At 36.1% G+C, this 25633-nt stretch overlaps 1 long non-coding RNA gene and 1 pseudogene across 1 annotated transcript in view; both read right to left on the bottom strand.

Moving 5' to 3' along the window:
• Window positions 1-1520: 1520 nt before the first annotated feature.
• The window catches only part of LOC112476611, an 85128-nt gene continuing 61015 nt past the window's right edge, over window positions 1521-25633 (bottom strand). The window contains exons 4-5 of the long non-coding RNA XR_003045173.1: window positions 25458-25525; window positions 1521-1911 (exon numbers count right to left, since the gene is read on the bottom strand). This is a non-coding gene — a long non-coding RNA (uncharacterized LOC112476611). The remainder of the gene's footprint in view (window positions 1912-25457; window positions 25526-25633) is intronic.
• LOC112476650 lies at window positions 9905-10023 on the bottom strand (annotated as a pseudogene).

Below are 25633 nucleotides of genomic sequence, written 5' to 3'. Positions count from 1 at the left end.
TAATCCAAATCACAAGCGTTTCCTGCCTGGAGTATGGCAATATCCTCCTAAGGTATGTTCTGAGGTGTGTTCTCCATGAAGCAACTAGAGTGTTTATTTTTTTAAGTAAATAACATATTATTTCTTCTGCTCAAATCCCTTCAGGACTTTATATCACATTAAGAACAAAGTCCTCCAAGACTAGTTTATGTGATCTGACCCTCCAGCAGCATCAATCACTACTGTGCTCACTTGATTCCAGCCACACTTCTGGGAGTTCTTCAAATAAGTTAACTTTATTCCAGTCTCAAAGCATACTACCTGTTCCCTCTCCCTGGAACCCTTTGCCCTCTATTTTCCAAGGCTCACTCCTTTATGTTATTTAGGCTTTTGTTCACACCTCCCCCTGGCCCTTAGAGTGGTTTTCTCTGACCGTCCTACATAAATATCCCAAATAGCCTCCTTCCTTTGTCCTCTCACTACTTACCTTTTATCTTAAAATGTTATTCTTATAACACTTAAATGCTTTCAAATTGTTTATTTGATTTTTGTCCACCTTCCCAATAGAATGTAAGTTCCTGAGGACAGTGACCTCTCCTTGTTCACCATTATATCTTCACCTTAGATGTACACCTAAGAGAACCTGATACTTAGTAGGTATGCAGTAAATACCTATGTATTGAATGAATGCTGAACGAATAAATGAAAACAGTCTAATGGGAGAAACAGGCATCCAACTAATTATATGATAAAAAGCGTAATAAGTACAAAAAAGAAAAGAACTACTAAAAACTCTAATGCACACACCTATAATGATGGTCTACACCTGTTCAGCAGTATTCTGTACTAAAATTTAACATATAGACCAGGGTTTCTAGAAATTGACATACGAAACTATGAATAGCTCTCCAAAGAGGAAGCAATATTATAAAACTTTTGGGTTTGGTGTCAGGTAAACCTGGGACCAGATCCCACCCAATTCTAACTCTTATTAGCTGTATGATCTTGTATGGATTTAGCTACCAATCATTCAAATTCTACATCTGTGTTCCCCTCTCATAGTTAGATTTCTTTCTGTCACCACATAGTTGACCCCTTTTACACCAACACACAATGCAATATATACATATGCCTTACTGTTAAATTGTATACGTGAAACACTGGGTTTCATTAACCAATGTCACCCAAAAAAAAATTAAATAAATAAATTTTTTTTAAAAGTCTACATCTGTAAGATGGGACATTATTACTTAAGCATTTAGCAATGATTGGCAGATAGATATATTAAGTGTTCAGTGACGTAAGTACTACTTTTAGCCCTATTTTAAAGATGAAAAAACTGAGGCTTAACCCATTTAAGTAACTTTCCTATGGACACATAGAGGGTAGTCAGCAGAATTGGGATTTCACCTAAAAACGTTATGAAATCACATCTCAAGAGCTTGCTCAAAGAAGGCAACATAAAAATGGTTGAGGAGAAATAGAAGAATCTCTAGGAATATTTGGATGTCACACAAAAAACATACTCAGACACAACCACATTGGCTTTCAGTCTCATTTATTTAAAAGATTTGAATTTAAGAATAGTCTTGAATATAGAAAAATGCGAATCAACAATACTGTATCATATTGGTATACGAATGTTCCCATTTAATTTTAAATTCATTTTCAGTATTTCTGTTAATTCACTTTCAGATCGGAACTACTGAGGAAATCAGTTGTTCGATGTAGTGAAGGAGAATTCTGCAATTAGGGAATTTCACAGAAGTAGGAATTTTTAAGAATACCAGTAGAGCCGAATCCTTCATTTGGCTGTACCATAACACTTACATATTTTTAACAGTTTGTTCTTCTATTTCATCTTCTTTTAAACATAGCTTAAAATATTGTACTCGATGTCTCATTTCAGTTCAGTCGAGGAGGTGTTCAATCCTGGGTTAAAAAAGAAAATAGTGCCATGAAAAACAAACCAGTTTAAAAGAAACTGAAATTTTTGGCATTAGTAATTGTGAGGTTCCCAAAAAGTTAATATTTTATTTCTTTAGCAAACAATATTACCATAGACATGAACATTAACATTTATTATACTTCAATACTGCAATATCATTTTCAAAGTAAATTCACATACTTTATTCCATTCCAACAACACAAATCACCCCCATTTTTCCAACAAGGAAACAAATTCTTTAAGATAAACTTCTTACTTAAGAATCACTTTGATGCAGTAGGCCTGGTTTTAAAACCAAGACATCTACACTAAAAATCCAGGGCTCTTTCTACACTCTCACCTACTTATGAAGGAACTTAAGCTCATGTTTTACAGAACCTCTGCAAACATATATAACTAAAACCGGTTGTTTTGAAACAACTGATTTAAAAATATAATTTTAACATTTTTTAAATTTATTTTCACAGCAGTATATAAAATATCCATATCCTGTTTCCATTAATCACATCTGGTAATTTGGAGTGCATTCTTCTATTGCTTTTTCTGTGTAAGTAAATTAGTGTAGGCAGAAGGCAAGAACACTAAAATATTAAATCAAGCTATATTCAAGGACTGCAATATGCTGATCAGTCCCTACAGCCAGACCAGATGCTGCTGTTTCATTCTCATGTAGGCTCCTCCTACCTGGCGTCTCACCACCAAAGCCTTCCCTTCTTGATCAGCTCGGCGTTGACACCCATGTCAAAAGAGAATGCATAAAAAAGTCCTTAAGCTGTAATTCGCAGAACTAAAGAATGATATATAAACTGAATTCCCCTAACACTACGGGTCCCTGTCACTGTGGCCATCTCTCTCTATTGTCTCTGTCCTTCTGAGTCTCTCTCAGGCTCTCTCACTCTCTGCCTCTCAGAGACTATGCTGTGTCAATGGAGCGTTACCCCTTCTCTAATAAATTTTCCTTTCGACTCTGACTTTGGCAGGCATTTGAATTCTTTCTTGCTCTCAGCCAAGAACACTTTTCTCTCATAGTGCAGGGCTTGAGCTCCCCACCCCCTTGGGGAACTTGCCCCCAAACTGTATGATATACATGACATACATACACATACTTTTAAAAAGGAAAAGTTGTGATCATACAAACATAATTCAACAATTTCTTTCTTCTATCAATACACCATTAAAAATACCATAGTGAAATCTTGACATATCAGTAGCATTTATTAACTGGATTTCTTTATCGTACCAGCCATTCTAATAAAACATCCCAACAGCCTTACCCACTTAAAAAAAAAAATAGTGCCACTGTAAACAAACCAATTTAAAATTAGGTGACAGTGGGAGCAAACAGATGTTTCTGCAACATCATATTTCAAGCTATGATGAAATGATGAACCAATTTAAAATTAGGTGACAGGGGGAGCAAACAGATGTTTCTACAACATATTTCAAGCTATGATGAAATGACAAAACTTTTGGATGGTTACACAGTCAAATTTAAAGTAAATAATGAGAGAGAATTTTATAAGTTTTTCTTCACCTGACTACTTACTTCAGCAATCTACCCAGGGTTTGCTATCTTTACTCATACTTTTTTCCTAAAATTTCCAACTAGTTTATTTTCTGTTGCTTTTGCCTAGTTATTTTCTTTCTTACCTTTATTGTATTTAGAAATATATTTGTTATATACAAAAGATTACATGAAATACATAAATTAGTCATAAAGCATTATGTAATGAAAGGCTGTCAACTCACCACCCAATTCAAGAACCAAAAACCAAGAACCTAACCTATCCCATCCTCTGAAGGTAAGCCCAGTCCAAAATGTTGTATATCATTCTACTACTTTTAAATATATAAAGTTTATGTGGTATATAAATACTCTTTATATATACATATTAGTAAGTATATATTTAATCACAAATTTATATGAAATAATAATATATTGTTCAGTTTTGCTTATTTTCTAACTCAATTAATAACCATAATGTTGTGGATGCTCAAGTATGCAACTCCCCCTCCAGGACTAAGACATTCACTCCCCTCCACTCCGCCCCCCGGACTAGTTGCTGAGGGCTCACAGCTGTGTCTGGCTACAGGAACTGGCCTTGGCAAAGGAGTTGCTTTGCCCCGTCTCCACAAGCAGCCTGTATCCAATGCCTGGTTGATACAGGAATCCAAAAGCCTGGCCTATTTATCTCAATTATGGACATCTCAGAAAGGCCACCCTAGCCTCAGAGCTCCCTGGGGAATCAGCTGAGGCTTCCATTACAACTGCACTGCTTCCTCAGAAGTTCAGCTTCTCCCTCAGCTTAACCTCACTCCCTTACTGCTTCCCTCACTCCCTTACTGATGTTGTTCACCAGAGCACTTCATAAATAAGTCCCGTCCAAGCAAATCTCAGTCTCAGAGTGTGTCCCCAGGGAAACCTGACTATTTTGAGTTGAATAGTGTCCCCTCCTAAAGGTATGTTGAACTCCTAACTCACTGGCACCTAAGGATGTGAATGTGGCCTTATTTGGAAATTGGGTCTTCGCAGGCATAATCAAGTTAAGATGAGGTCATACTAGATTAGGGTCGGCTTTGAATCCAATTACTGTGTCCTTAAAAAGAAAGAGAGTCACGGAGAGAGACAGAGGAAGGAAGACTATAAGAGGGGGAAAATGTAGTGATGCCACTACAAGCCAAAGAATGCTAACAATTGCTGACGACAACCGGAAGCTGGGAAGAAGCAAGGAAGAATTTTTCCCTAGAGCCTTCAGAGCCCTGATTTTGGACATCCAGCCTCCAGAACTGTTACAGCAACCCTAAGGAAACTCATGCCTGGACCTAAAACCCATACTGGGGTAGTCTTCTGGGACTTGCTCTTTTTACTCATCATATTTCTAAGACTAAATCATGTCGTTTATTGTAGCTGTGGTTCTCCATTTCTTTTTTCTTCAATATCCATGGCAATACCTCATCAGAGATGTAGTACTAATAATATATACATATAAAAACTTTAAGTCTTTTAAAACGATTATGCCTCTGTTTTTGCGGTCCTAATATGTTTATTTTATTTATGTCTAATTTTTTGAGAAAAATTTCTGTATAAATTTTTAAATTCATTACATATCTATCTTTGTATGTGTGTGTGTGAGGCAGAATAATGACACTTCCCCCAAAGATATCACACCCTAACCACTGCAATCTGTGAATGTTATCTTATGTGACAACATATTGTGATGGTATGATTAGGTTAAGGACTTTGCAATGGGGAGGCTATCCAGGTAAGCCTAATCTAATCGCTTGGAAGCTTAAGACTGGAGAAACTTTCCCAGCTTTGGTCAGAATGGGAGATGTGATTGTGGAAGAATGGTCAGGAGATGCAATGTTTCTGGCTTTGAAGATGGAGGAAGGGGTCCATGAGCCAAGCAATGGGGGCAGCATCTGGAAGCTGAAAAGGGCAAGGGAACGAACTCTTCCTTAAATCTCCAAAAGAAACATTTTGATTTTAGTTCAGTGAGTCCTGTGTTGTAATTCTAACCTATGGAACCATTAGAGAATAAGAGTGTGTTGCTTTAAGCCACGAATTTGTGATAATTTATAATAGCAGCAAAATAGTGTGCGTGTGCTTGTGTGTGTCCAAAGGAAGCATACCTGGCTCTGGCCCCTCCCATCCTCTCTTGTTTACTAAACTCAAGCAACAAGGGCCTTCTCTGTATTCTTCAAAAGCAGCAAGGTCCATCTTACACCAACCATATTTAATCATTGTAAAAGGTCTGTTTGTCTCATTCACCAGTGTAGCCCTGGGAAACACATAGTAGGCTCTGAATAAGTATTCATTAAGTGAACAAATGGATTATTATTGTAGGAGGAAAAGGGTAAAAGTTAGTGGTAGGGAGCAATAACTTTCAGTTGAAAATAAAATCATTCACAATTTTAAAACTATATAGTCTATCTTTTGGCTCTACTTTTCCCTTAAGTTATAACTCATGGATTGTTTCTTTGTAGAACCAAGAATTGAAATTGTATAACAGTGGAAAAAAGCCACACTTTATTTTCTCACCTAGCCCAAATCAGGTGAGATTTTTATACCCTCAGGGATAAAAAGCAAGCTGTTAAAAAAAAAAAAAAAAAACCTGTTAGTATATTAAAGCATGACTAATTGGTTACTCTTTGTCACGCCATTGGGGCTTGTCTGGTAGGCCTACCAACTTCATTGTCACCCCTCACTCGGGACATTGAAAAATCACAATACCAGTTATGCCTCTGTGAAATAGATATCATTAGTGAACCATGTTCACATTATCTTTATTGGGGATCTAAACGTTTTCTTACCTCTAACTCCCTTCTATTTTTATTTTGCATAATGAGAATTTTAATAAGCCTTCAAATCTTCTTTGAAACAAGGTAGAGAATGAAGAAATAAATAGCCCCCCTTTCCTAGGCTCCACGTGTTGAGGGAACCGCCGAGAAGAGCTTGCCCAAAGGCTGTAGGCTAAAGAGTTCAGGGAGGAAGAAAGAGTAGCATGCCTAGAGTATAAGGAAATTGAGGGAGAAAAGGGAATAAAGGAGATGAGGTCTCAGGTGGCTACGGCTGCATACAACCAAAAAACTTTCTTGGCATACAATGAACTACATTTGCTTCTCTCTCCCACGCCCATGAGTTGACCAGGGTTTGGCCAATATACAGTGGCATTAGCTGGGCTTTACTCCAACCCATAGGGTGGGCTTGTCTGCTCTGTCTTTCAATCATCCGGGATCACCCAGGTCACAAAATAACTTTAGGCGACTCATTATCAGATATATTGTGAAATAGTTCATCAACAGAATCTGCTTTCTCGGTATTGTAAGGAAAAGAACAAGCCTTCAGTTGTGTGACCTTGGACAATTCTGGTATTTAATTACATCACGTATAAAACGGGGATGGCAAATAATGCCTACCTTTCAGAAAAGATAGAGATGACAACCAAGAAACCTGAGAGGCCTACTGGACTTACAGTTCCAGTAGCAAATGGATTATTTGCTTTACCTCATCGTCATGGATAGTAGTTATTATCATTAAACTTTTTTGTCAATTCTTCAGGTGAATAAAAGTATCTCACTTCTGAAGGTGTGTTTTCCAACACCACCAAGCAATTAATTCTGATACTATTTACTTGGAGATAGCCTCAAATCCCACAGGCTTAGTCCCACAGGACTGCCCCCACTTCAGACACCAATTGCCAGTCCGGGTTGTTATGTGTGCTTCTGACCAACTGGCTATAAATGGGAGATTCCCATGACTTCTTCTTTGGGTTTTATTCATTGGCCAGAGTGGTTCACAGAACTCAGGAAATCAGTTTACCTACTAGCTTACCAGTTTAATATAAAAGGATATAATTCAGGGACAACCAGATGGAAGACATGCATCAAGCAAAGTATGTGGGAAGGGACATAGAGCTTTCATGCCTTCTCCAAGTATGCCACCTTCCCAGCACCTCCATATATTCAGCAACCCGGAAGCTCTTGGGACCCCACACTACTGAAAGGTTCATTATATAGGCATGATTGATTAAATCATTGGCCAGCAGTTGATTCAATTTCCAGCCCTTTTTCCCTCCAGAGGTGGGGGAGGGGCGAGGCTGAAAGTTCCAACTCTCTAATCCTGGTTGGTTCCCCTGGCAACCAGCCCTCATCCTTAGGAGTTTCCCAAAAGTCACCACATTAACATAAACACAGATGTGGTTGAAAGGGACTTGTTATGAATAACATCTTTCACCTTTATGGCTCTGGAGCTATTTCAAGAACAAATATTTTAACAAATGATGCTCCCAGTGTTCTTTGCACTTAGGAAATTCCAAGCGTTTAGGGAGCTGTGAGCCAGGAATGGTAGACGAAGACCAAATATATGTTTCTCATTATAGATCACAACATCGTGCATTGTTTTAATTTGCATCTTTTTGAGGCTGAAGTTTTCTTCCTATGCTTATTGCCATTTGTATATTTTCTTTTGCACACTGTTCATATCTTTTGCTTACTGGTATATTTATCTTTTTCCTAATGATTTGTAAAAGGTTATTTGTATAAGAGTATTAACCCTTTTCAAAATGCGCTTTCCTTTTTATTACAATTTCAAACATATAAAAAGCTAGATAGAATAATACAATGAACTCCCACATATAGTAAACTTCCGTAACTATCAACTCATGTTTCCTCATCTATACCACTATCCACTTCCTCTCTCCTGAATTATTTTGAAGCAAATCCCAGAAAACATAGTATTTTATCTGTAGGTATTTCAGCATTTATCTCTAAAATGATATCTCTTTTTAAACTATAATACCAATATCTCACCAAAAAATTAACAATAGTTCTTTTATACCATCAAATACTCCAAAATTTTTAATAGTCTTACTAATGTCCTTTATAAAAAATGATCTGTTTGCAATTGTTGATGTGACTAATGTATTTTTTTTGAAGCACCTCTAAATCAAGTATCCCTGGACATCACACCCCATGTATTTTTTTTCTCTTTCAAAGTTTCAAGCATACATACGTGGAAAATTCATCAAGTTGAGAACATTTCAATGACCAGTAAAAGTGAACAAGAAAGTAGGATTACATGAAAAAAAATGTTTACTTTGATTAAGTTAGCCGCAAAAATGGATAGCTAGCTAACAATACAAAGAACTACCGGAAGTGAGTTGCTAAGAACGGATGTAAAATCGGCAACTAGACTCACTACAAACAAAGAAATCATCAGAAACATGTACAATCCAAGTCTATTTAGGAAAAAACATTCCACTTTCTGAACACCACAGGGAAAAGAAAAAGAATATGTGAATATCCTAAAGGTGAAATACGTACCTTCCTTCTTGGAGCACAAGGCAAGTAAGTAGTCTTGATTTATAGTTAGACACATGGAAAAAACTTCTCATGTTTCCAGCATGCCTGTATTAGATGAAATTCAGAGGGAAAGAAAAAAAATGTGGGTGCACATGACAATAGCTCTTTGAAATCAAATCATCTGGAAATAAAAATCAGAAGCTCTAGTTTTAGCTCGAGAGAAATTACCTATACGCAAGGCACGAGTAGTTATAGGGTCCTGTTTTCTATTCCCAATCCATATACTGTCTCTTAGACATTTCTCCTTTAGAACTATCTTATTTATAACTATATTCAGCATTTTATTATACACGTATATGTGTTAATGAGGATATGAACAAATACTCTCTAAGTTCCTTAACATGGAACTCTTTGTGGTCTGGTTTGTAGAAACCAAAGAGCCCAATTTTAATATTTCCACAAGTTCCTTATAAATATATAAATATCTCATGAATGAGATGTTTTAATCATTTAAGTGGGAATATAACCTCTTACAAAATTCATTTCTTTAATATAGTTTTTTTTCTCTCTGATTCAAGCTGGTTTTGCCCAGACAATGGCACTGTGACCAACTTGCTTTTGTCCATCTTTATCCTTCTACCTCTATATGGCTGCTCCTTTAATCATTAAGTCTCAGGACATAAGATTAACCTAGCCTCAGGTCTATAATCAGGAGGTTGACAGGTTTCAGTTGAACTTTAAGGATAACATCTTGGCTTTAGATGTGTTTCTACCCCAGGCCCATCGAGGCAGAGCAACCCCACTGGCCACAGGGGCCAGGCATGGGACCAGATGGGATGGTGCCATGGCTGATTCCAGAATCAGACACAATGATCAGTTACTTCATCCCCCTTCAGTCGTCCAATCAGTAGCACCCACCAAACCAACTCCCTTAATTTCCATGACTACTGATTTTTCCCTATATCATCTGGACTCCTGGGACACTCAGGGGAGCCAGGTTGTTGAGGACAATAGTTTGCCTGTGTTTCTGGGACTCGCAACTCTCTAAATAAATCTTTTTTCTTTTCTTTTCTTTTCTTTTCTTTTTATTTTTAGGCGAGGCAACCCTTGGTTGACCTCACGAATTGCAAGGAACTCGTCAGCTTACAATCTCTTATTTTTTAATTTTTTTTACTCCTACAGCGCCTGGTCTTCCTAGGTGGTCTCCCACCCAAGTACTAACCAGGCCCAACCCTGCTTAGCTTCTGAGATCAGACAGGATCGGGCTTGTTCAGGGTAGCATGGCCTTAGACTAAATAAATCTTATTTCTTTGCTGCAAAACCTACACGTATCTTTTTGGCTTAGACGCACGCAGGGAGACAAACCCTTTTTTTGCTCTGGTAACAGGAATATAAACAAAACTTCCTTCTAAAATTGTATTTCTTACTCATACAAAATTTTTAATAAACTTGTCTTAACATAAAAGGCCCTGTTTATAGAAATCCAGTTAATTGTAAATTAGTAGGAAAAAACAACAAAAAACAATTCATGGACAGGATGATAATTTTTGAGTACAGGTTTCCAAGTATACAGAAAACATGGTTTAACATGTTTGAATGCTACCACTAACAACATTTTTCTACTTTACTTTCAAAAAGTTAACCAATACTAAAAAATATAGACAATTATTTTAATAGTTCTTTTTCCTGTTTAGATACTTCCTTGCTGTTTCAGGGCCTGTTCAAGTTGGATGTGCAAAGTTGGAGATCTCTGAGTTAATCCATTCTTTCTTTTAATCATAAAATGAAAATTTCAGGACACCAAAATGGAGGCTAATCAAAGAATTTCACAGGCCCTTTATTTTCTATTAAAAGTTCTTCAGACGCTATTTACCTTCCCTGCCTCAAGGTGGGAATATTCAATAGTTCAAGTGGCCCTAAACTCCTACTCTCAGGCTTCTCAACCAGTAGATGGGAAATTTTACCTACACGCTATAGATGGGATGAAATATTCTGACTCTTTGCCTATGTTGAAACCTCATTTCAACTTTCTTCTGATTTGAGGTACAAACATGTGTTCTCTTAATCTAATTTTGGGACATTTTTTTTTTATAAGTGAAAGCTAAGGGCATCAGCTTGGGGATTTATAAATATCAGTCAATATTCTTCAGGGTGTATATAATCCCTGTTTTATAGAAAAAGGTAATGGTGAACTTGGCCTACCTTGTTGCTAAAGAACATTGATCTAAAATTTTTTTCTCTTCCACTGTCAATGAGGAGAATAAAATATGGAGGTAAGAGATTTTCAGATTTCATTGGCATAATACCACAAAAATCCCACTTGCCACTCTAAAATAGTAAAGATTTTTTCCAAGTCTTATTTTCTATATAATATTTAATGGCTTGACAGTTTCCATGTATGAATGTATCATAGGTAGATCTAAACAATATTCTATTTCCGAGAATTTAGTTGTTTTAAGTATTTAGCTATTCTAAATAATACTGAAACAAGCACTAGTATATTTTATACACATCTCTAATTATTTCTTTATATTAAATTCTTAGAAATGCAATTACTGAGTTAAAAGGTATAAGTACTTTGTCTTTTTCTTAGTCCATTTTTTGGAAGATAGTTTAAAAACAATTAAAATTTTAATTTTAGTGTTTAATGATTTTCGATAAATGTCATCAACCAAAAAAGTTACCACATACTAGAAACCCAAAAAGAGGGTTTAAGCTGTAATAAAGAATAGAAAGCATTTATTTGAGCAAAAAGAGTTATAACCTGGGAGACACAGATTCAGATAGCACCCTAAACTGTGCTTTGGACAGAACAAAGAAAGGCAGAGTTTATAAAGGCAAAACCACAAAATGTAATTCTTTCACATAAATGAAGATTGCTGGCTGGGTTCACAGGGCTTGGTTAGTTCTAATATGCAAATGAGGGAGGCAGAAAATTATAAGGAGGTAAGTCTATATGTGTCTATTCAGCAGTTGTTCCAGAATGTTTATGCCTTGAGCTGAGTTTAGCAACTTAGTAGCAATATTTGTTCCATTTTTTTTTTCATTATCAGTGTGTACAGTTGCATAACACCGCAATCAAGATAGACATGTCTATCATCTCCAGGTTTCCTCATGCTTCTTTATAGTCACTCCCCTCCCTAATCTTTCATCCATCATAACCGACTGCTTACTATCACTCTAGTTTTGCCTTTTCTAGAAACGCATAAAAATGGAAGCATACAGTATGTAGCTTTTTGCGTCTGGCTTCTTTAATTAATCCATGCTGTGTCTCCTGGTAATCTGTCCCTTCTTATTGCTTCATAGTACTCCATTCTTTGGCTAATGAACATTTGGGTTGTTTCTAATTTTTCACTATTAAGAATAAAGCAGCTCTAAACATATGTCTTTGTGTGGACATAAGCTTTTATTTCCTTTGAGTAAATGATACCGAGGAGTGGAATTATGGATTACATGGCACATGTCTAACTTTATAAGAACTGACAAACTGTTTTTCAGAGAGCTGCATCATTTTGCTCCATTATCTTCACCATCACTTAGGAGTGTCAGTCTTTTTTATTTAGTGGGTATGTAGTGGTATCTCAATGTGGCTTTAATTAGCATTTCCCTGAAGTGTAAAGCTAACGAGCATCTTTTCATGTGATTATTGGCAGTTATTCCTTATTTTATGCAGTGTCTGCTAAGGTCAGTCTTGTAGAAGACTGGAGGAATTTGTGGGCTGATCAAGGAAAAAAGATATGAAGACACGAAGCAGGAACACACAACAAGCATTATTGAGCAGCACTGAGACAGGGTTGTGTGAGTCTACAAGGGTGCATGGAGTCCCTCACAGCATGAGACTGTCTAGAGGCTTGTGGTGAAGGGGTCACCATCCAGAAAGGGAAGAAGGCATAGGAACTCCCGGAGAAAAGGGGAATAAGACAGGTGGTTACACATCTAGGTGATGTGCTCTAGCAGCATGGCAGGGTGTCTCTGAGTCAGAGAACTTTGAAGGGCAAAGGCTTGGGGCCTTTCCCACGAAGAGCTCATTTTCTATACTGCCAGCAGAGCTGTGGTTCAGTTTCCCAGAATACACAAAGCAGGCAGGTTCTAAATGGCTAAATGCCCACTTGTTTGGGGCTGTTTTTAAAACAATGGGATGTGTACAAATTTGATTTTGGCGCCGATAGGCTTTTGAGCTAAAAGGTCTCAGCCTGTAGTGAAGAAATAAACTTGGAGCCAGTACAACAGAGATCATCTTTGGCTCATCTAAACATAATGAAGCTTTTGCTCATTCTTTACTTAGGTTTCCGATCTGTTTATTGAGTTCTAAGAGTTCTTTACATGTCCTGAAGAGAAATCCTTCATTAGATGTGTTAAAAATATTTTTCCCAGTCTATGGCTTGCCTTTTTATTTTCTTAACAGTGTATTTGAATGTGGAAGTTTTTAATTTGGATGAAATCCAAGTTATCAATTTTCTTTTATGCTTCCTACATTTTGTGTCTTATCTAAGAAATATTTACACTACCCAAGATCACAAAAAAAATTTTCTCCTGTTTTCTTCTAGAAGTTTTATCTCTCATGTGTAGGTTTATGACCCACTTCAGGTTAATCTTTGTATACAGTACAAGGCTAGGAAAAAGCTCATTATTTTGCATATGGACATCCAACTGTTCCAGCACCATCCATTGAAAAGATTATCTTTTTCCTTTTTTTACTTACCTTGGAACTTTTGTTAAAAATTACTTATGTATATGTATACATCTCCACTTTGTTTTGTCTTATTAATATTGTATCTACTCATCATTATGTTAAAATTACACTGTGTTGATTACTGTAAGTTTTGATATCAAGTAGTGTACTCCCGTTTATTCCTATCTTGGCTACTCTAGAGCTTTTACATTTCCATGTAAATTTTAGCATTAGCCTGTTTAATTCTATTTAAAAAGCCTGCTAGTTTTTTGGCTGGGACTTGTTTGAATCTAGAGATCAATGTGAGAAGAGGTGAAATCTTAACAATACTGGGTCTTCCAATCCATGAACAAGGCATCTCTAATTATTTAGGTATTCTTTAGTTTCTCCCAGCAATGTTTTGTAGTTTCCACGTATATGTCTTGCACATACTTTTAAAAATATATCTCTAAGTATTTTGTTTACCGGTGCTATTTATTTATTTTCTACTGAGAACAACTAGAGTTCAGTATTCTGGTGTCTTCAAGTGTGTAGAAATTGAAACTTGGAGGACACTTTTCAGTTTAACTTTTTTTTTCACCTATATCCCCACCCGTCTTTGGAAAACATCAACTTGTTCTTTATGTCTGTAGGTCTGTTTCTGTTTTATTAATTCTTTTTTTTTTTTTTAAGATTCTACATATAAATGAAATCAGTTGGTATTATTGTCTTAGTCTCTGTCTAACATTCACTTAGCAGAATACCCTCTAGGTCCATCTATGTTGTTGCAAATGGCAAGATTTCATTCTTTTTTTTTTTCTGAGTAATATTCCATTATACGCACACACCTTACAACCTTTTTGTGCATTCACCTATCAATGGGCACCTAGGCTGTTTCTATATCTTGGCTACTATAAGTAATACTGCAGCAAACATGGAGTACATGTATCTTTTTGAATGAGTGTTTTTGTTTTCTTCAGATAAATGCCCGGAAGTGGAATTGCCGGGTCATATGGCAGCTCTATTTTTAATTTTTTGAGAAATCTCCATACCGATTTCCATAGTGGCTGCACCAATATACAATCCTAACAGTGCGCAAGGGTTCTCTTTTCTCCAGATCCTTGCCAGCACTTATTATTTGTTGATTTTTTGATGATAGCCATTCTGACAGGTATGAAGTGATAGCTCATTGTGTTTTTCATTTGTATTTCACTGATGATTAGTGAGTGATGTTGAGCATCTTTTTATGTCTATTGGCCATTTGTACATCCTCTTTGGAGAAATGGCTATTCAGGCCCTCTATTTTTTAATTGGATTTCTTTTTTTGGTGTTAAGTTGTATGCATTTCTTATATATTTTGGATATTAACCCCTTATTGGTTGTATCGTTTGTGATTATCTTCTCCCATTCAGTAGGTTGTCTTTTTATTTCGTTGATGGTTTCCTTCACTGTGCAAAAACTTTTAAATGTAGTCCCACTTATTTTTCCTTTTGTTGCTCTTGTCCTAGGAGACATATCCAAAAATATATTGCTAAGACCGATGTTAGTTTACTGCCTATCTTTTCTTCCAGGAATTTTATGGTTTCAAGTCTTGCATTGATATCTTTAATCCACTGAGTTTATTTTTGTATATGGTGTAAGAAAGTGGTCCATTCTCATTTTTTTTGCATGTATCTTATTGAAGACCACTTACCGAAATGTCTTTACCCCATTGTATATCTTTGCATCCTTTGTAATAGGTTGACCGTATAAGTGAAGATTTATTTCTAGCTCTCTATTCTATCCCACTGATCTATTATCTGTTTTCATACCATACGGGTGCTATTTGAATGGTTTCATTGTCATAATTTCAATTTACAATTGTTTGTTGCTAGGTCGTGAGTATTTTAGGCCCTTGATAGAAAAACATCCTTTTTAAAGGTCTTATCAATTTACCTATCCAACAAAATATGAGAATGCCTGTTTGACCACACTTTTGTAAATACTAATCTTATTTTAACACTTTTTTCCAAGTGTGGCAGATTTAAAAGATAGTTCTATTCTTCCTATTTACTTTCTCTGATTACTGGAGAATTATAATTTTCTCTTCTTGGATTGAGGGAGTATCATAGGACCTCAGACACGTACACTTTGGTTCACAGTCCATCATCACTGGCCTTTTAATTTAGTTTCTTTTACCTCATTCTCCAACCCCATTTTTGTTTTTAAATGATATTTTCCATTTTTTAATTGCAGTTGGCATATAACATTATATTAGTTTCAGGTGTACAACGTAGTGACTAGACATTTATATAACTCACAAAGTGATCACTCCAATAAATCTAGTACTCCTCCAACATACACAGTTATTACAATATTATCAACTATATTCTTTATGCTATACTTTATACATCTATGACTATAATTACCAATTTGTACTTCTTAATCTCTTCCTCATTTTTCGCATTTTTCACTGGCCCTCTCAACCCCCCTCCCATCTGTAACTTTCAAAATGTTCTCTGTATGAGTTTGTTTCTGTTTTGTTTGTTTTGTTCTTTAGATTCCACATATACATGAAATCATATGGTATTTGTCATTCTCTATCAATTTACTCCACTCAACACAATACTCTCTAGGTCATGAAATATCTTTTTCCATCTCTTTTGTCTGTCTTTTAATTCGAAGTAGGCAGCCTACGTAAGGGTCTCATTTTTTTATCCATTCAGCCACCCTATCTTTTGATTGGGGCATTTAATTCTTTTTCATTTGAAGTATCTGTTGATAGATATGTAGTTATTGACATTCTTTATTCATATTTTTGATATAGTTTTTTCTTCTTCTTAAAGAAGTCCCTCCAACATTTCCTGTAATACTGGCTAGGTGGTGATGAACTCCCTTAGACTCCTTTAGCTTTTTCTTGTCTGGAAAGCACTTTATCTGTTCTTCGATTCTAAATGATAGCTTTGCTGGGTAATCTTGGTTGTAGGTCTGGGTTCTCATCACTTTGAATACTTTGTGCCGAGCCCTTCAGGCCTGCAAAGTTTCTGTTAAGGAATCGACTGACAGTCTTATGGGAGCTCACTTGTAGGTGACTAATTGCTTTTCTCTTGCTGCTTTTAAGATTCTCTCTTTGTATTTAACCTTTGACATTTTAATTATGATATGTCTTGGTGTGGGCCTCTTTGGGTTCATCTTGTTTAGGACTCTCTGAACTTCCTGGAGTTATATGTCTATTTCTTTCATTAGGTTAGGGAAGTTTTCCGTCATTATTTCTTCAAATAGGTTTTCAATTTTTTGCTCATTCTTTTCTCCTGCTGGTACTCCTATGATGTGAATGTTGTTACACTTGATGTTGTCCCAGAGGCTCCTTAAACTATCATGTTTTTGGATTCTTTTTCCTTATTGCTGTTCTGATTAGATGTCCTCTGCTACCCCATCCTCTATATCGTTGACTTGATCCTATACTTCATCCACTCTATTGATTCCCTCTAATGTACTTTTTACCTCAGATATTATATTCTTCATTTCTGACTGGTTCCCTTTTGTTTTACGTCTCCATTTTTATGTTTTCTATCTCTTTGTTAAAGTTCTGAGTTCATCTACTCTTCCCCTAAGTTCCTTGAGCATCCCTACAACCAGTGTTTTGAACTCTGCATCTGGTATATTACTTGTCTCCATTTTGCTGAGTTCTTTTTCTAGAGCTTTGTTCTGTTCTTTCACATGAGACTTGTTTGTCTCCCTATTTTGGCTGCCTCCCTGTGTCTGTTTCTATGTATTAGAGTGACTTTATGTAGTAGGTGTCTTGTGGGGCCTAGTGGCAGTCCTGCGAGAGGTCCAGATGCAAGCCAAGTTCAACCGCAGCCTAAGCACCTCCAGGGCCACCTGGTAAGAGTCATCAAGCAATCCACAAGTGGCTGCCACCTGCACTGAGTTTTTATGTGCAAGAGGCCAAGCCAGAACCGAAGTTGGCTGCCACTAGTATAGGGCTTGGGGCAGTTCAGCAAGAGGTACAGGGTACGCCGAGGCCAGATGCTTTTGGGCTTTGTGTCTTTGAGAGATTTTAGAGAAGTCCACAAGAGCCAAGATAGACCATCTATATGGAATAAACCACTGAAAGCAGCTTGGGTGGGCCTACAAGGTGGGAGAAGCAGTCTCAGGGGATCGCCTGGGCAGAGGGACCTGTGTTATCCAGGTTCATGGCAACTTAGATATGATGGTGACTGCATCTGCAGGCTAGGAGGAGGGATGGGTGGGTGGGGTGGGAAGACTCAACAAAGGAACAATTGATACTGCACTTTCACCTGAGAGAAAGCTGTCCCTCAAGCCCTGCCCCTGAAACCTGATAACTCAGCATATCCTTGTGTATCCCTGGCACTCATTGACCAGCTGTCCCAGGGCTGGAGCTCAGAGCGAGTTAGTCCACCACCAAGTAAGTCAGGGCATGGGCCCTTTAAGAGAAACATCTGTGACTCTCACAGCTCTCTGTCTCACTCAGCCGCAACCTCTGCTGATTTCATAACCAGTTTGTGGGGACTTCTCTTGGCACTGGAACCCTGGGCTGAGGAGCCCGGTGTGTGGCCAGGACCCTTTGCTCCTCAGGTGGGGAAAAGAGCTCTGTAGCCAAGATAACCCTCCCAATTCTCGACTGCCACACACGGTTGTGGGACCTGGCCGTTTCACATCTCTGCCCCTCCTACCAGTTCGAGGTGACATCTTACATTTGTCCCTAGTTGTAGGGCTTCTGTTCAGCCAGACCTCAGGTGCTGGTTGCTCTGTAGTTTCATTATGTTTGGTGTGGTTGCAAGAGGAGGCATGCTCAGCCTCTCCCTTTTACATCATCTCGACTGGTCTCTCCTCATAGGATTTTAAAATAGTCAGATCACACCATCTCAAATGGCTAGATCATAAATCTCTCTCCTCTATGGGAAACTTTTTTCTTATTCTTAGGAGACTATTCCAATGTGTTTGCCATGTTTTTGAAATTTTCTTATAACACAATTTGTGTACATTTTAAATGTACACAAATAGTATTGTTAGATTCCATTGTCTATTATTTTCACCGTTTTTTAAATACATGCATATGTGGTGAATATATGTAGTCCTTTGCTTCTTTCTAATGTGTAAGTACTATATACATGCCTCTACCATATTTTGCCTATCCTCAACCCCCAAGGCATTAAGAACCCCAGGTTGGCTCTAAGCCTCTGCCATCAAAATAATGTAATCAATATCCTCATATTTGCTCTTTTAGAGACTTGTGTAACACTTCTTGAGGACATATGCCCAGAAATACTTCATTAATACCTATGTTCATTTAACTAAATTCTGCCAGATTGCTCTCCAGAATGGCTCCAACATTTTACATATTCAGCAAGTGTATGTGGCTTCCTATCCCCTCTATCCCCATCAACACTTGACATTATCCATAATCCTAATTTTTGTTAGTCTACTGGGTATAAAAAGATATTTTATTGCAGCCTTAATCTGAACTTCTCTGATTACTAATAATTTTGAGCATATTTTCTATGTTGTTAACCTGTTCATAACCTTGGTGCATTTTTGTACTGGGGCTCTTGTTTTTTGTTTCATGATCTAGGCATTCCTTGTTGTACTATAAATACTAGCTCCTTGTCAGATTTACACATACAAATATATTCTCTTCTACTGCCATTTATTATAAATTATGAAATATTTTTCCCAAAATATATTTGTTATCTATTGATGTACAACAAAGAACCCAAAACCTCAGAAGCTTAAAATAAACCACTTTATTTTGCTCGTAATTTTGAGTCAAAAATTCCAAAATAAACAAAAATGTCATTTAAGTTCTAGAACACCACAAACACACTGAGGGAGAAAGTTCAAAAAGGAAAAAAAAGTAAGGAAGGCAAAGGACAAAGCAAAATGATCTCTTAAGATCTTTTGAAGCTTTTAGATATAGACTGAATCCTTTAACTGTCAGGATATATGAAAATGATCTTACTTTCTTTCCAATGGAAATTAATATCTTTTAATCTAGATACAGTATTTTCAAGTCTGTCTTGCCCATAAAAATCATATGAGTAACACTCTGAATTCAAAAAATAGGGCCCAGCAGAGCCCTATATGTAGGAAGAATCAGAAAATAAATTTCATCATTGACAGGCATGGGAAATTTTTAAATACTTTTCCTCTTTCTCCCAGAAACCTTCATATCTTTCAGGAAGGTGGAGGTGAGGAGGAGATACACTTGATATTTAAGTTTTAGATGCAATCTAAAAACAAATGTATTAAACTTACTAAAACAAAATACACAAACAAGTGCACAAAGTACAACCAACAATTCTTCCTCCTCAAAGAATGTAAATGAAAACTAAGGGCCAAATTCTGAATGAGTGAATTTTTGTCTTGCGCATGTCTTGTATGCAGAAATGCATTAATAAGAAATGCTTTGAGCAATGTGAAGTTATGTATAGGGAAACAAAATTAGAAAGGACCTGAGTAAAGATTTCATACAGACATTCCTACCCAATTACCCTCCCCCAGTGTTTCCAAATTTTGGCTACAACCTAAAATAAAAACTTTTTTATTATTCTCCAAATTCTATTCTTTGGAAGTAAGTTTGTTTCTTTTTTGAATAAACACCAGAACCAAAGGCTTTCATTTATGACACCTAGGTCAAGAAAGTTACCCTCTGGTGTTATGTTTCATTGAAAGGAATTTCATCAAAAATCATGCAAAGCCTAAGTTCAAAAAGACAGCTTTTGACATAACTATCACATATATACACAAACTTTAGGAATCACTGTCTCCAAAAGGTAGTGGATCTTATACTTTTTTTTGAAAGTACAGCTGACTTTCTATACAGCAAAACACACCAGCAAAAGAATTGAGGTGGTGGAGGTGGAGAGCAGATTAAATGTTAGATTCTTGGATGTAAAACCTCAGCATTTCCAGGAGAGAGGTGTTTACTCATAAGTGCCTAGAAGGTTACTCATAACCTTATCTTTGCAAATGCACAGATAAGTTAATCTCTAAACTTATTAACTAAGTACCCACCCACTCAAAGCACCTTCTAACAAACATTTTGTACTATTTAAGTCAGAGGTAACTTGGGAATTAAAAATTTATGCAATGTCTTTCAAATCAAAGTGTGGTTGTGGATGGTTTTGAATAATTCTGAATGATTTTACAAATTTACAAATTCTAGCCATCTAGTTTTCCTAAGATACAAAACCAACTCACCAGTATTTTACTCCTTCTCCAAACAAGAATATTGAAAATATACATCATTTTCAAATAGGTTTCCCAATCTTTTTTCAATTGGCAAGTTGGTTATTATTCTAAGACACACTGCAATCAGGTCAGAAGGAAGGCAATACTTTCCTGAGACCTAACTAGCATGCCAACAAAATTAGTCTATTCAATCTATATATGAAATCACATTCAGCTGAAACACATACAAACCGACCCAGCTTTGCTCCTTTCTCTACCATTACTATAATTTCAAGTAGTCAAGTACTAAGCAAACTCAGATAAGGGAATTATGAAAACCCAGTTCATCAAAGGGCTTTTTAATGATATATGAAAGTGGCCCAATGCAATGAGACAGATTTTCCAAGCTCTAAAATACCAAGAAAAAAATGGAACATAATTTTTTTTCATTCTCTCTATAAATCATCATGTGTCCTGACCCCAAATTAAAAACTGATAGCTGATTTCCAAAACCACTCTTGTATCTTACTCTAAATCCCCTACTTTACCGAACTTGAGTGAAAAACTTTCTAGACACCAGTTCTACTTGTAGGGGAAAAACTGCTTTTGAATAGAACTGTATGAAAAACAGCTTTTTATAACTAGTTAGGCTTCAAGTTACACAGACAACAATCAGACTGTTGAAATAAAGCAGAATTTATATAGTTGTACTTGGTGGCAGAAATAGTGAGGTCTAGGTTTGTACATCCAGGTAAGGTAAGTAGTGATCTGCTTGGCAAGTCAGTGTTATCCTAATTATCTTGCATGCAGTTACATGTCAGTACTGTCTCACTTTGCCTCAAGCTGAGTACCCAGTAACAAAGAAGGTGAAAGTGTCCAACATGCAGAGCAACACCGTGAGCCAAGACTAAGGTGAGTACCTAAAAGCAAACCTGATTCTCATAAAAGTACCCACACAACTTCACAGCACCAGAGCAGCTCAAGGGGCTTGCTCTTTAGAACTAAAGGTACTTGTGATGCCGGCATTTGTTTTAAATGCACTTTTGCACACAATACTTTTCCACGAACAACTGCAAAACAGTCCTCTGGAGTCTCCAAAGTTTTAAGAACACATCCAAGTTAACAGAAAAACATTTCACAACTGCCTGACATTGCCTCTCAGGATTAGCAAAACAGAGAACGGTTCACGACATGCAAGAGAAAGCGAAGCACACATTCATAAACACGCTCCTAACTCACACAATTTCTTACGCCTACGATAAGACAGGCAACACCCATATTATTGCTGTCCACACCTTTCACCATCCCAGCTCTTGAATAAATTACGCCAAACCCAAGAAAACGAGTCCAATTAACCCCAAACAGCGTCGTGAACATCAACGACTACATGGACCGAATTGAACGCTGTTTACAAAAATGTGGAGAGGGGCGCAGGACACAAACTACAACAAAACAAAGCCCACCCCCAAATGTTTAGGTGCTGGCCACCAAGATATTTCGAAGGCAGAAGGCCAGACGGCCAGGGTCCATCAGAATGGAGACCCTCACCGAGCCCAGGGCCGCCAAAGGCCCCCTGGCCAATCTAGCGACAACAGGCCCCAACATTAACCAGTCAGGCCCCTGGCCCACTTCCCAGGCACACAATTAACAGGCTCTCGGAAACCTGGGGGCTGCTGGTGGCCTTCTGACGGTACAGAGAGCCCCAAGCCGTCCAGAACGACAGAAACCCTCAACACCTGCCCCGGCGGCGGCCATCACAACAAGGAAACGAACTTTTACGACAACTCCCACAATGCCCGCGGCCTACAACTCCCAGAGTGCATCGGGCGACGCCACGGTTAACCCTGTCGTGGCGCTGGAGCTGGCCAGCTCTCCCCCTCTCCCTACACCCAATTGTTGCTCTTACTTTCACCCTCACCGTCCGAAACTTTGCAAATTCTGTAAAGCAGTTACAGTGATGCTATCTCGCCGTTTTCCCTTATCACATAAAGAACCTCAGCTGCCCAGAGAATTCTCTGACAGAGTACTATTTGTTATCTCCAGAGCACGCCTCCCAGTGCCAAATGTTTATCATTTAAAAGGTACATCTAACTTCAATTAAATTTCCCCTTCGCCTTTATAATTTTATGTCATTTTTCCAAGTTATTATAGCCCAGAGATTTTGGTACTCAATATTATTAATTTAAAATCTGTTTTCTAAGTTCTGGGACTCAACAAGAGAAAAAGGCTATCCTATATCTGACTACAATGTCCTACATCTCTCCATTTTATAAGACAAATTTTCTCAAATATTTTGATTCGGAAAATTCATGCAATTCCAAATAAGTCCTAATAAGAAAAATTAGTTATGGGGAACGTATCTTTTCAATTTCAAGTTAATTTTTTAAAGGGGAAATTCCATTGTGCCAACATACTTTGCTTTCTCTTTCTCCCTCTCTACTGATAGGTGATCAGAAATAGCATATACTGCTGCTTTATTCCTTTCTGACTTTAAAATTAATCAGTAAACAACAAATAAGGAACATTTGAAGATAATTTGAAAATTAAACTAAGAGTTCATTCTTTCAGAAAACTGCACAATCATATATTTTACTCACGAAAGAACTTCAGTCTTTCACATTCTAATTAAAAATAAGTTTTAAAATAAATTTCTTTTAAATACATTGCCCAAAATTTCAGTAAATATGACACTCGCATTTAGAGATCACTGTATCGTCAATAAAGGTTAAATATTTGAGATGTACTTACACAAACTGTAACTTGCCTAGACGTATAACTGACTGACAGACAAAATAATTGTTTGGTATTTAATGGATGCATTAAAACAACAGCCAAAATTCTCCCAAAGTATCTGCTCTTTTTCTCATACGCATATATAAAACAAAATGTACAAAATGTCTGATTTTGCTACAAAAACATTTTGCTATTGAAAGGGCACTCAAAATATATCTTGAATTTTAAATCACAAAACTTAGAAATCCTACTACACATGCAAAACCCAAAAGCCTAGTTGGAAAGATACATCTACAGCAAACTTTTATTTTAAATGTTCCTTAATATTACATTTAGCTTCTTAGTAATTTTTTTGATCTAGTAACCTACAGTGAAAAAATACTTCTCCATCATTAATTTTTTTACTCATGGTTTTAGCATATAGTTTCATTAGCAGTTAATATAAATGCTATATACCGAGATGTTAAAAAGTATATATACACATATATTTTGAATTTTAGTTCATTATACTATTTTAGTTTCTGTATTTTTCTGATTTTCACTTAACACTTTAGTTAGAATTTAGCTAGGCAATGTTGCATTTTCCCTCTATTTTTTAATAGCTGTCAGACCATAAAAATTAAATGCATATTTTATATATTATTCTCCTGATGTTAAAATATGTGATTCATAAGAAAGGCTTAAAAACAAGTCAGATATGAAACTGATCTCCTTGTTTACTTTTTACATGCTTACAACTCTCCTCTCAGTCTCTGAGATTATATTTACCAATAGGAAGTTAGTAATTTTTTCTTCTATTTTATCCTTCGAAATATAAGATTTAAAAACTGATACATTAAAGGGTTTTATTTAAAGATTACATTAAAATAATTTTATAATTTTTTAGATTAGCACAATTCTTTTAAAAATAACTTAGAAGTTTAGTATATCCTAATTAAGTAATTTAAGTAAGTTTTAACCTGTATGCTTAATATTAATATGAGTGTCTTTATAAGGAGAAAACAAATTTATTCTAGAAATGAATTCTTCAAATTCAGACAAAAAAAATTTAGAATTGTTCTCCCAAAGTTTGTAGATTCTATTTAATCACATGAGTTTCACATGTATTTCTTAAAAAATTAAACCTCTATACTATGGTTTTAAAAGTATCCATATGTACTTGTATTAATGTTTTTAAAATTAGGAAAATCTTATTTGCTCTTGAGAATGTATGTTAACAGAAGACAAACATTGCAATCTATTTCTTTTTCCAAACATTATTGGTGACAAAGCCAGAATGTGCAAATTTCCATATCTTAACAACAGATTCTATGTATAATTTCTACAACTACTTCTTTCATTCTTTTAACTTTATGTAATACTTCAAAGCATCTTTAAATGTTTAGATGCTTTAATTGAATTTTTAGTTTATTTGCTTTAAAGCATCTGATTTTCATATATGTTATTTATACTGTTCGTGCAAACAAACTGCACTAATAGAATTACTGCCCGAAATAGATTGAGTTGCTAATATTTTAATATGCTCCAAAAGTTAGTCTTTTTTTTTTTCTTATGTTACCAGGATGACACAAACAAAAAATGAAAAGAGGTCACATGCAAAGGACAGGCTCTTGCCTAATTAAACAAGTTGTTTATATTTACATTATGACCCTACAAAGCAATATTTTCCTAGCATGTGATTGTATCCCAGGGTTTAAGCTTCTCTGCTACTGTTCACATTTTAATTAACTTTAATTCACTGGCCTGCTTTTAAAGCAGTGACCAATCTTTCAAATTTATAAAATATCTATTTTTTTATTGTCACATATGTTGACATTTATGTTTAGGAATATTCTGGGTGTCTGAAAAATCTCTTGTTCCCAATTTTGCTCAAAATAATTTTAATTTTGTTATGTCTTAAATATTTGGAAAAGAGGGATGATGGGAATACTCTATGTCAATATATTAGAAAGTACAAAAAAAGGTCTTTTTTCCAGAAAATTTGATCTTTTTAAATGAAAAATTTCCAACTAATTTTTTTTATTTAACTTAAAAATCTGGATTTCTATCATCTTTATAATGTTTTATATCAGCTTAGGATAGATAAAGCTTAAGTACATGTTACCTATCTCCTCTAATTGAAATGCTCTCTTTCAACAGATGGATAAAAAATAGAAAACATTTCCTTACCTAAAGATGAAAACTTTCACATTTAAAGTCTCCCTGATTCTTCAGGAGATAAAACTTTTGACATTTTCCTATAAAAATGAAAAATATAGAGGTTAATGATTATGATCACTTCCACTCCGTAAAAAATTATAATATTAGACGATGGATATTTGAATTTTTCGAGTCCTAATTTAAGA

This window comes from Pteropus alecto, unplaced genomic scaffold, assembly GCF_000325575.1.
Source record: "Pteropus alecto unplaced genomic scaffold, ASM32557v1 scaffold71, whole genome shotgun sequence".
Classification (NCBI taxonomy): Eukaryota; Metazoa; Chordata; class Mammalia; order Chiroptera; family Pteropodidae; genus Pteropus; species Pteropus alecto.
Note: the sequence above shows the minus strand (reverse complement) of the source record. Positions and strands in the feature narration are given on the sequence as shown.